This window comes from Cetorhinus maximus, chromosome 8, assembly GCF_964194155.1.
Source record: "Cetorhinus maximus chromosome 8, sCetMax3.hap1.1, whole genome shotgun sequence".
In the NCBI taxonomy this organism is placed as follows: Eukaryota; Metazoa; Chordata; class Chondrichthyes; order Lamniformes; family Cetorhinidae; genus Cetorhinus; species Cetorhinus maximus.
This window is the reverse complement of record NC_135886.1, coordinates 42,102,074-42,114,637: the sequence shown is the minus strand read 5'-3', so window position 1 is coordinate 42,114,637 and position 12,564 is coordinate 42,102,074. Positions and strand designations below refer to the sequence as shown.

The 12,564-nt window shown below is 43.1% G+C and overlaps 1 protein-coding gene across 1 annotated transcript in view; it reads left to right on the top strand.

Annotated features, from left to right (window-relative positions):
- The window catches only part of LOC144683582 (signal peptide, CUB and EGF-like domain-containing protein 3), a 421,925-nt gene that overhangs the window by 111,173 nt on the left and 298,188 nt on the right, over nucleotides 1–12,564 (top strand). The window lies entirely within an intron of this gene.

The window sequence follows — 12,564 nt, the reverse complement described above, 5'->3', positions numbered from 1 at the left end:
GTAAATTTAATTGGAAATTATAGTCTGAGTTGTTTTGTGAACTTGCTGTGACTAGGGACTAAGTTAAACCCTTGTAAGCTCATTTTTCAAAGACACTTAAAACCAGCAAAGAAAAGATTTACAGATAGCACTACAGAAAATGGACTGCAGACTTCCAGATTACCATCACCTTGAACAGCACTAAGGGAAAAGCCTTGCTTTGCAGAAGAATACCTGATGTTTAAGCCAGAAATTTCTGACAGTAGAAATTTTGAAGATGAAATATCTTTTGCTATTGTGAGAAAATGAACCTCTCTATCCACAAATTATTTTGTTCACCATTTAGCTCCTATCCCAGACTATGAACAAATATTTTATAAATGACCTACTCCTTATCTTTACCAATGCTATTCCCCACTGGCTGCTAAGAGGTATATGAGATTGGCCTGGTGAAACTCTCCATCATTGTTTCCTCAGTCCCTTGTGCCTTGCTTTGCCAATGGTGATGTGTCTGATCTAGAACTCAGCAATGTAGGCATTGTAGGTCTAAAACCATGACCCATCATCAGCATTGGCCAAGGCTAATGAATGTTAGGTGCATAGTAAAATGTGCACAGGGATCCTGAAAGAAAGAATCACAGAATTTGGGTGGGGTTAGTTTAATTTTTGTGGAGTAGTTGGCTATGTTGGATGAATTCACATCCTCAAGGTTATCTTAAAAACTTTGGATGTGTGAAAAGCCATGTAGATATTTGGGGTGTGGTGAGTACTCATCAGATATCTACATTGTTCGAATGTGATAACTGTTCACTTCACACTGCGAATTATGTATCCATAAACATTAGAGTGCTACAAGGAACAAACAGCAAATGACCATTCATCACTGTCTCAGGCTTTGAAGGTCAATCTGAGGCATTAAAAAGTTAAACGTAAAACATCGCAAGAGCAATAGGAATTCATCACTTCCCTACTGAATACGGACATTTTCCATTTATCTTCCTCTCAGGGAACAGTATAAATAATTCTGTTCTGTCTCAGTTGGAGAACTAGGTCAATGGAGCTTCCTGAAAGTATTCACCGCTATGCCAGACCAGGAATAACCTGTTTGGTCAGTGCATCATCTTTGAAAATGTGGCTTCTCTGTTTGTTTTAACTGACTTTAATTGCCAGTAATGAACTGCACCATACAGAGGACTCTTTTAATGTGACTCACTTGGAGATTGCCACAATGCATCTGATACAGTCTTCTGTCTGTTGGGGGTCGTGTTGCAATGTGCATAATCATTGGGAAAGTTTCTGTTGATGTGGCCTGCTGAACAGAGCAGAGACCAGGCACAACTGGATCAGTTTCAAAGCAATTAAACCACTTTCCTTGGCTGCATAAAGGAAGACAACTAGAACAAACATTTGTTGTGTCATGGTCATTTCTTGTAGTGCAGTTATATGTTTACCAGGCCAAAGAAATGACCATAAACGGTTTGAATTCAGTATGCGGTCATTTACTCAGAGAATCATTGAAGGAAGTTATTGTGAAGTGAGGTACCCAATTCTGAGAGCGTGCATATACTGATTCCATTGCACTTCTAAGTGCAAATACAAGAGTCTAATTAGTGTGCCCAAATCATTGTGAATATTCGAGAAGAAAAAGTGATTATCAGGAATCAATCTCAATTTAATGTTAGTATTTTTACAAAATTATATATAATTCATTTGGTAGCATACTTAACCACCAGTATTTCATGTTTGAAGACTAAATTCCATTGAACCCCAGGCTGATGGTATGTATGTCACTGTAAGTGCCCAATATGAAGTGAGTTATGGCTGTCTCTATCCATGTCTTAGTGAGCTTGGGGCCCTACTGGGCACTCTATTGACAACCTTTCTCAGATGAAGGTGAAGGATGACAGTATGGGAAATGGAAAAATGTTAGATTGACTCTGAATGTTGGCAGTAGCAAAATCCAAGTGTAAATGTCCTTTTTTTAGCATATTTTCCTGTTGCTAGGAGAAGAAGGGATTTTAAATGCTGGCCTAGCCAGCAATGCCTACATCCCGTGAAAGAATTTAAAAAATATCAGAAAGGCTGTTTTGTGTTCCCATTTTTTTTCAGTAAAATAAATTTACTACATGGTCCTGAAATTATAATCTTTTCTACTTCATTATCACAAACCTATTCATCAGTTTGAGCAAAATGCTTCTTGAATGGTAGAACCCCAGGTTTGTGTGGTATTTCTACTGCATTTATGGAAGTAAAACACCTCACTCTGGCAGTCTGGGCAAACAATATTTAATACAAATCCAATTCATAAGATAGTTCAACATTTTAAAACATAGTTAATTCTTGTCCATCAGTTAAAGTGCCGAACTCCAGTGATAATGAGTAGCTTCAATGATGCTCAAACTTGGTTATTCTCAGTGGACACATTTTATTGATATTAGGAAAAAATTCCAGTACTTCACAGAGCGGTGCAATTTCAGGAGCGAAATCCTTCTTGCCTTTCTTGTAGATGACATCAAACTCATAGTTTGAAGACTTAATTTGCTGGAAACCTTTGAGTGCACTAATTATATTAATTATATAATTATTTTGAGTGCACTAATTATATAAACTATAGAATTTGGGGGATAACTATTTCTCCAGAGCATTCTCCATGGCAACGCCTCTACCAATTAGAGCCCACTTACCAACCAATCAGCACCCTTTACTCATGCAATATAAATGTTTGTTCCCTTTGAGATTTGGTATTCTTGCAAATCTGTCATAATGAGTCCAAGATGAAAAGCTGTGACAGCATTTCTCTTTTCAGCAATACTCAAATTCCATTTTTATTTTCAAATTAGCTTTAAGTGTCTTTTGATCACTTTTCATTGTAATTTTCTTTATAAATTTGTTCAGGTAGAGTTTCTCCAAACTAACAACAGCGACTATGAATTATTGCAATCTTGAAATTAGTTCAATACTTGAACTTTTTTTCAGGTAGAGATCCTGGCATTAAGCCCCTGGTTGACATTGCAAGTGACATGCTTCCAGCCCCAGTTTAAAAATGTGATACGTTACATAGAATTGCATAAAGTTTACAGCACAGAAACAGGCCTTACGGGCCAACCAGTCTACACTGATATTTCTACTCCACATGATCCTCTTCCCACTTTAGTGATCTCTTCCTATCCCCTGCCCATATCCTTCAATTCCTATCGTCCTTGTGTATGGATCAAATCTCCCATTAAGTGTGTCAATGATATCAACCACTCCATGTTGTGAGCTCCACGTTCTCATCACACTATGTATATTCATTCTTTCTAAATTCTTTATTTGTTTGATAAGTAGCTATCTTATATTTTTGCACTTAGATAAAAGCAAAATACTGTGGATGCTGGAAACCTGAAATAAAAACAGAAAATGCTGGAAAAACTCAGCAGGTCTGGCAGCATCTGTGGAGAGAGAAACAGAGTTAACGTTTCAAGTCCGCTCTGAAGAAGAGTCATAAGGACTCAAAACGTTAACTCTGTTTCTCTCTCCACAGATGCTGCCAGACTTGCTGAGCTTTCCCAGCATTTTCTGTATTTATATCTTATATTTTTGTTTCCATATCCACCCTATCAGACATCTTTATAATTTTTAAGGCCTCCATCAGGCTTTCTCTCAGCTCAGACAAAATAGCCCCAATCTGCTCAATTTTGTCCGATGGCTACATGTGGAACAATATTCTTTGGATGTCAAAGAATTTTATCATTGATGCTCGAGAGGTGATCTTATAGACTCATCCAGTCTCATGGAAAATCAACTTTTTTTCAGGAAGCCCAGAAGAGAAGCTATCATCTTTGATTACATTGTATCAAACTAATGCTGATATTTAGTGATTCCAAGAATTCTCTAGATAGTCTGTGGGAAAAAGGTGTCCTAAATATTGCTTCAACTTTACCAGCTTTTGAATGTTGGCCAAAATGTAGTTGTTGCTGGAAATATGAGTTTTAGTTCTCTCTCCAAAGGAAATGTGCTGTGATGCAAAAATGCTATATTAATTTTCTGCCTGAATTCCAAAAACGCAATTCAAGTAGTCCAAAGCCATTGAATTTCATTATCTCCCAACTTCCTTTCCTCAATCATAAACACACAATACATACAAAACCGTGAACATTATAACATGGGATGACAATTCCATGTTTAATTCCGCACAACCAAGATCTAGGACTCTTTTCAATATTAAAATACTACGTGACATGTGGAGGATGTTGAATTGCAGTAATGTGAATTTCCTGTCATTAGAGAGAGCTGCATTTTTATATAACTTGCTGAGGACACCTAGTGTTGCAGCTTTACATCACCAACCAGAGGACTCAAACCTTCTTTAGCACATTTATATTACATTGCTCGCTGTATTGGTGGAAAACTCCCCATATTGATAATTCTCTATTTTCCCAACTTTGTGTGTCAAAACGTGCATCAAAGTATGTTAACTACAAACAACGGCCAATCTCTTAACATAGAGTAATTGAAAATTTCACATATTTAAATTGTCATGCTTTGATCAGGTTGTTTTGTAGTTCTAATATGCTTCAAAGTCTGTTGAATAAATTTTCACTTTACATAAATCAATGTGAGTTCAATAAAAGTGTTAAGAGACCCGAGTAAATGATGGAAGGTAAATTCCTATACATAGAATAGTACAAAGAATTCACTGACTTGAAAGTTTGTCCCATGACCTTCTAATGTGAGATAAATGCTCATTAACGGAAGCCTTTTTTCCATAAATATTTTGTCTTCAGTTTTTCTTTTCAAATACAAGATCAGTCCTCCATGTTACATGAAGTGCAAAATGCTCAGATGTTAGATTATGATAATCGGATAAAAAATTTTCTGTTTGAACTTTTTTGAGGTGGGATTACTGTTGTGGATAAGGACAAATTATTTTTCTACATTTTGAAGAGAGGTTTTATTTGTTTTATTTATTTGCAATACAAAAGGACTGATGTGCAGCCACAGATCGCTTATTCACTGCAGGCACAAGTCCTTATCTGCTCTTGGAATCATAGAATGGTTACAGCACAGAAGGAGGCCATTCAGCCTGTCATGTCTGTGCTGGCCCTCTGAAGGAGCAGTTCACATAGTGCACTCCCCTGCCTTTTCTGCTTGGCCCTGCAATTTTTTTCCTTTCCGGATAATGATCAAATTCCCTTTTGAAAGCCTCAATTGACCCTGCCTCCACCACAATCTCAGGCAATGCATTCCAGATCCTAATCACGCTGCGTGAAAAAGCTTTTCCTCATGTTGCCATTGCTTCTTTTGCCAAATACCTTAAATCTGTGCCCTCTGGTTCATGATCACCTTCCACCAATGGGAGCAGTTTCTCTCTATCTATTCTGCCCAGACGCCTCATGGTTTTGAACACCTCTATCAAATCTTCTCCCAACCTTCTCCAAGGAAAACAGTCCCAACTTCTCCAGTCTATCTGTGTAACTGAAGTTCTTCATCATTCTTATGAATCTGTCCCACAGCCTCTCTTATACCTTCACCTTCTTCATAAAGCGTGGTGCCCAGAATTGGATGCAATATTCCAGATGAGGCTGAACCAGTGCTTTATATAGGTTTTACACAGCTTTATTGTTTTTATACTCTATGACCCTGATGATAAAGCCTAGGATGCTATATACTTTATTCATCGTGCTCTCAACCTATCCTGCCACTTTCAATGATTTATGCACATATACACCATATACACCCAGGTGCCTCTGCTCCTGCACCACTTTAGAATTGTTTATTTTATATTGTCGCTCTACATTCTTCCTACCACAATGAATCACTTCACACTTCTCAGCATTAAATTTCACCTGCCACTTGTCTGCCCATTTCACCAATCTGTCCAAGTCCTTTTGAAGTTGTACACTAGCCTCCTATAGTCCACAATACTACCAAGCCTTGTATCATCTGTAATTTTTGAAATTGTGCCCTGTACACCAAAGTCTAGGTCATTAATGTATATCAGGAAGAGCAAGGGTCCTAACACTGATCCCTGGGAAACTCCATTATAAATCTTTCTGCAGTCCGAGAAACAACCATTCATCATTATTCTTTGTTTCCTGTCACTCAGTCAAGTTCATACCTATGTTACTACTGTCCCTTTTATTCCATGAGCTCTAACTTTGCCCACAAGTCTGTTGTGTGGCACTTTTATCGAATGCCTTTTAGAAGTCCATGTACACCACATCAACAGTATTACCCTCATCAACCCTCTCTGTTACCTCATCAAAAAACTCAAGCAAGTTAGTTAAACATGATTTGTCCTGAACAAATCCTTGCTGGCTTTCCTTAAGTAACTCACATTTGCCCAAGTGACTATTAATTTTGTCCCAAATTATCATTTCTAAAAGCTTCCCCACATCACTGAGCTTAAACTGACAGGCCTGTAGTTGCTAGGCTCATCTTTACACCCTTTCTTGAACAAGGGTGTAATATTTGCAATTTTCCAGTCCTCTGGCACCACCCCTAAGTCAAAGGAAGATTGGAAAATTATGGTCAGTGCCTCCATAATTTCCACTCTCGCTTCCTTCAGCATCCTAGTTTGCATCTCATCCAGTCCTTGTGCCTTGTCAACTTTAAGCACAGGCAGGCTATTTTAATTTTTTATTCCTACAATTTCTAAGGCACTCAATAAAGGCAAGGCTGTAGTCACTGTTGATTAATCAGCTCAGGAGATTTGTGTCTATTCTCATTGTCCTTTGACAAGTGGACGCTGTTCTCCCTGTGGTACACCCTATATGCTTAGCTCCATAAACTAATGCTGAAACGGGGGTGAAATAATTAAAATTAGAATGAGAAAGTGTTGTATTTATTTTAGTTTAGGTCTAGCACCTATACAAGATTATTTCAGACGATTGAGGCATTTTGGTCCATTCTTTGTTTTTTCGAAGTTCCAACCATACTAAGTTTCTATTAAGGCTTTACACCCCCCAGAACAGGCTAGCAGTTGTATGCGCTACGTGCAGTACAATGTGTTGAAATCCTGATGTGAGGTGCAAACCTACAGCCATCTGACCCAAATAATTTTTTGAATTGAATTTATTCTTAAAAGAAAGCTGGATTCATTTACCAAGTCACACAAAAAGGTGGCAGATGGAGACAGAGTGCTGCAAGGCTGAGTATTAGATCTGGGAATTTGGTAAATGAAGGAGTTTTAAGGGTTGATCTCTTTCTAAAAACCTAGTCAAGTTTGCAATTAGCATTTAGTTTAATTGTAACATTAAATTTTTTTTTCAGTCTTAGTCAGTGTTAAACAAGCTCACTGTTAGAGGCAGCTGCAGTTAGTTAATTAGGTAACTAGTTTGAACTGGTCCTTTGAACTAGTATAAGTACAGGAGGTTTAGCAAATATATAATCAGTAAGTCACGCAAAGGTGATAGCTGGAGACTGAGTGCTTAAATCTAGAAATTTGGTAAGTGAGGGAATTTGGTGCAGTGAGGGAGGAGGTGCTGTTCTGGCCTTTACTAAGAGGAATGGCCCTAGAGAAGGAGCTGGAAACAGTGAGACCCAAGAGCTGAAGCTCGAAGATATTAATTAGGTATGCAGGTAGATGATTGATGAGTCTTAAGTTTTTTTCCCCTCTTAACTTAATCACAGATTTGTTACAGCACAACATGAGACCATTCAGACTGTTGTGTCTGTATCAGCTCTCCAAATGATCAATGCACCTAGTGCCATTCCCCTGCCTCCTCCCTGTAACCCTGCACTTCTTCATTTTCAGATAATAATCCTATTCCCTCTTGATTGCCTCAATTGAACCTGCCTCCACCGCACTCTCTCTCAGGCAGTGAATCCAGAGCTTAACCACTTTCTGTGTGAAAGCGTTTCTCCTCATGTCTCCATTGCTTCTTTTGCCAGATACCTCAAATCTGTGCCCTCTCGTTCTCGATCGTTCCACCAGTGCAAACAGTTTTTCTTGGGCAGTAGCTTAAACCAATACTGGGGAGAAATAAATATTATATCAAATTTATAGCGTAACTAGTTAAACTCTATCTGTGACATTCTAAACTTGAAACCTAATTAGTTAAATAAAATAAAGATGGCAGGGCAGGTGCTGTGTTGCAGCTGTAGCATGCAGGAAGTGCTGGGCACTTTTGTGATCCATGGCAATCACATCTTCAGTAAGTATCTGCAGCTCAAGGAACTTCGACTAGGTGATTTTGAACTTTGGATACTGTGATGCATCAGGGAGGGGGAAAGTTACCTGGACGCTTTGTTCTAGGAGGCGGTCAGACCCTTTTGGGCATACTTTAGATTTGGTTTGTGGTCAGGCACAGGAGGGTGTGACTGTAAGAAAGGCAAATATGGGGATCCAGAAGATAGTGATAGAGGACCCTCAGTCCTTGCAGTTATCCAAAGAGCAGATCAGAGGCTGGGAATTCTGTGTTATGTAATTCGCCTCCGACTCTCCAAAACCTTTTCCCCCTTTACAAGGCACAAGTCAGTAGTGTAATATAATACCCTCCACTTGCCTGGATGAGTGCAGCTCCAACAATGCTCAGAGGTCAGCACCATCCAGAATAAAGCAACCTGCCTGATTGGCACTAAATACATCACCTTAAACATTTAAGGCAGAATTTTATGTCCTGTTTTTGAGGAAACCTCATCCAAGGGCAGCATGAGGTTTCCAATATTAATTTCAGAAAATTTAAATGTTTGGGCAGATTTTTTTATATGTTTAGGTGAGTGAGTCCAATGTGTGGACATTTTTTCCTGCATTTTAAAATCTTTATTTGATGGTTTTAAATTCTTCAGCTTCCTGAGGCAGCTTTCATCCTGTGCTCCCCTGCACCCACATTGACATCAACGCTCGCCCTCCTCCCGCCCCCACCCTGGCAGCGCTGGCCAATTAACAGCCAGCCAGGGTGAAATCACGGTTGGAGGCTGCTTGCGGGCGGCGGGCCGTTTCCGGCTGCTCCTGGGCCCACCCACCACGCTCGCCCGATGACCTGAAAAGTCTGTCCTTAGTCCCTCCGCCAGCGACGCACAGTGGCAGCAGTGTTGACCATCTATAATACACAATATAAGACCTTTCAAACCTACAACTCTTACCACCTAGAATAACAAAGTCAGCAGATGTATGGGAACATCACGACATGCAAGTCCCCCACCAAATTGCACAGCATCCTGACTTGGAACTATATCATCATCCTTTCACTGTCGCTGGGTCGGAGTCCTGGAACTCCCTTCCTAACAGCACAGTGGGTGTACCTATACCACCTTCTCTTGAGCAATTAGGGATGGGCAATAAATACTGGCCTTGCCAGTGATGCCCACACCCTGTGAATGGACAATAAGAAAAAATCCTGGCCCGGGCCCAGCAAACTGAATGGTGCCAAGAGTGCTACAATGACCCTTGTTTTTGGACAGCAAAATCACCCAGGGTTCACTCTCCTGTTTAATATCCAGGCTGGAACTGCATGTTTGTGGATTTCACCTGAGTTGGGCCACGGGATGCTCCAAGCAGTTAAATAGCTGGCCAGGATGTACTCCCCTGGCTTAGACATGCATTATGGCCATTTGGGAGATGGAGCTCTTTATATGAGCCATTACAGGAAAGAATTAATAGGTTCAAGGAATGGGAAAGGTTGGCGAGAAATTTGGCAAGAAACGAAAAGATCTGCTTTTTCCAGACCTTGCAGCTCCCTCTTTTTACAAATTCCACCACCTTTTCCCCCCGTTCCCCCCACCCCCTCCACCGCATTTTTTCAGTAAGAAATCTTGCCACGTATGGGATTCAGTGACTGGGGATTGCCAATTGAGGATCAGTTTATTTGCACCTGAACCTTATGGTTCTTATGTTGTGACATAATATCCGGAATGAGGCCAATATCTGATGTGGGAAGGGAAAGTTGTTTCTTCAACTGGTGTTTGTATAAATGCAAAGGAATGCTTTCCCAACACAAAGCAGTGGATGAGAAAAGTATCATACATGTCACTGCCTCCACATGGTCTATGTGATTATGGATTCTACTTAATCCCCTGAGGGAAAATTCTGTCTATGTATGAATTCAACCCTAAAGTTGAGTTGAGAAGAGGTGCAGGAGCTCTAAGAAAATGTGTTGGCCATGTCATTTCTAAATCTACTTTAAGGTTGTTTTACTGTGTATCAATCACCTGAGTCCCCAAAAATCAGCAAACTGTGGCCGGAATTTGATGGCCCCGTTGGTGCCGGGCGTCATGATGAGTGGGGGAGGAGACAACACGGCCAAAAACCAGTTTCACACCGTCGTGAAACCAGTTTGCCTTCATTCCTCCACCTATCAATGGCGGGTGGCGTTCTCCACCGCCCGCACATCGGGCGGGACTTTCTCTTGCCACTGCCCTTGGGCGTGTTCGGTGATGTGAGCGAACAATATGGCAAGAAGGCCAAAAATCAGCTTCATGACGTCGTGAAACCAGTTTGTGATTGTCCACTCAGCCTGCCGATTGCGGGCTTCATTCCCTGCCATCAGGCATTGGGAACCTCACTGTAATACATCAGCATATCATCATAAGGCAAGCCCGCCAGACTCAACCGTCCCCACCCCCCCCACCACTGGATCGTCCGCCCACGTTGACAGAAAACACACCAGTGCAGAACACGTCTTGACAAGTGTGACGTGCAAAAGTCAGGGCCTTGCTCACATCGCAGACATCCGAGGAGCGGGAGATGCTGGAGCCCGACAGCAATGGCACACTGGAGGAATGTCCACGGCAAGCTGGGTGGATTCTCATGGACATGGCTGTGCTGTGAAGCAGCTCACAGAAGTTGGAAAGTCACTGTTGATGCTTACAAGGGATGATGGTCGAGGGGGTGGGAGAGGAAGCGCGAGGATCGACTGGGAGAGGAAGAGTGTTGGGGGATGAGGTTGGGGGCGGAGAATGAAGGTGTTGGGGGGGTAAGATTGGGAGGGGGGATTGAGGGTGTCAGGAGGGAGGTTAGGAGGGGGAACGGGGGAGAAGCTGGCAATTGGGGAGGTAGGCGTAAGGGGGGATGGAAGGTGTAAGGGAAGGAATTCGTAAGGGGGAAGCAGTGCAGAGAGGGGAGGGAATAAGGGTGGAGGAAGGAGTACAGAGAGGGGAGGGAATATGGGTGGAGGAAGGAGTACAGAGAGAGGAGGGAGTCCAGTGGGGAGGAAGGATTGGGGAGAGGGGATGGAGTAAGGGTGGAGGAAGAAGTATGGGTGAAGAAAGGAGTCGGAAAGGGGGAAGGGGTAAAGCTAGAGGAAGAAGTGAGGGTTTCTGAAGGAGTCAGGAAGGGAGATGGAATAAGGTTGGAGGAAGAGGTTGGAAGGGACGAAGGACTATAGGGGTGGCAAAAGAAGTAAGGGTATCTGAAGGAAGGGGTAGGGACTAAGCTGGGGGGGGTGGTGTTGCGAGGGGTGTGGGAGTACTAAGCGGGGGGGAAGGGGGTCCGGAACGGGGAAGGGATCCAGGGTTCCGGTGGGGGGATGTCCAGGTGAACGTGCAATGGGAGGGTCAGAAGGGTCCTTAACTGCCCCCTGGGGAGCGAACTGAGGGTAGGTGTGATATGATGGAATGGTGAGAATGACCAAGGGCAGGGTGAGGCTGTAGGGTGGGAGGGTAATGGTTCGACAGTAGCAGGAGAGGGACGGCGAGGGTGGTTGGTAGGGCCTTGGAGGCAGACACGGACCCTGGGGGTGGGAAGGTGGTCTGAGAGGTAATGTGAATGGGGGTGGGATATTTGGGAAGGAAGGGAAGGTGCACGTTTACCAAGACATCCCCGAACTAAAAGGGTTGTGGTTGGTAGATCGCAGAGGGGAGGTGGAAAGTGATGCCAGGGGGAGGTCAACTGTGGTGGGAGAAAGGAAACGGGTGGCTGGGGGAGGATAAAAGTAAAATTGAATTAGCACCATGCTGTCCAAATCGAAAGTAAAAGAAGAGTTGTGGTGGGCAAGACAGGTGCTGCATGGGAGTGTGATCAATGGGTGGGCGGAGATGCAGGTCAACTCAGATGGACAACTGAAAGTGAACCCCAGCAGGCAGCACTGAAAATGCTCAGGACATTGAGGTGAGTGTGACACGGGAAGGATCCACGTGCGGGGAGAGTGCTTGCATGAGGCACCGATAGGCCCTGCCACACACACACTTCTCCCTCCAGAATCACTTGTGGGCCAGTTGCTCCCTCTGCAGTGACGGAGGACAAGGTTGAGGGGTTCACGGGTAAAGGGGACTGGGAGGGAGAGGACAGCCTCTGAGATTCCTGAGTGGATGACCCAGAGCTGTTCAGCTGCCGCTCCTCCTCCCTTTGGGTGCCCGAGGACCCCAGCCTGTTGAAGGCAAGGAGCCCCTGGAGGGATGTCACGTCGCCACTGCAGGAACTCACCCATGGCTCCTGTGATGGAGTGCAGGTCTGCCCGCATTTCCACGTTCTGCTGGACCAGCCTCCTCATGGCATCTGCCATCCTCCCCATGAGACCCCCATACGCGCACATGTGGGCACCACTCCATCAGAGAGCAGGCTCCGACTTGCGTGCCACTCTGTATGATGTTCCCCCGCCTTCTGCTGACTCTCCACACTGAGTTGGAAGGCCGAATCCAGAGGTTCGTCATCTGACTCGGACC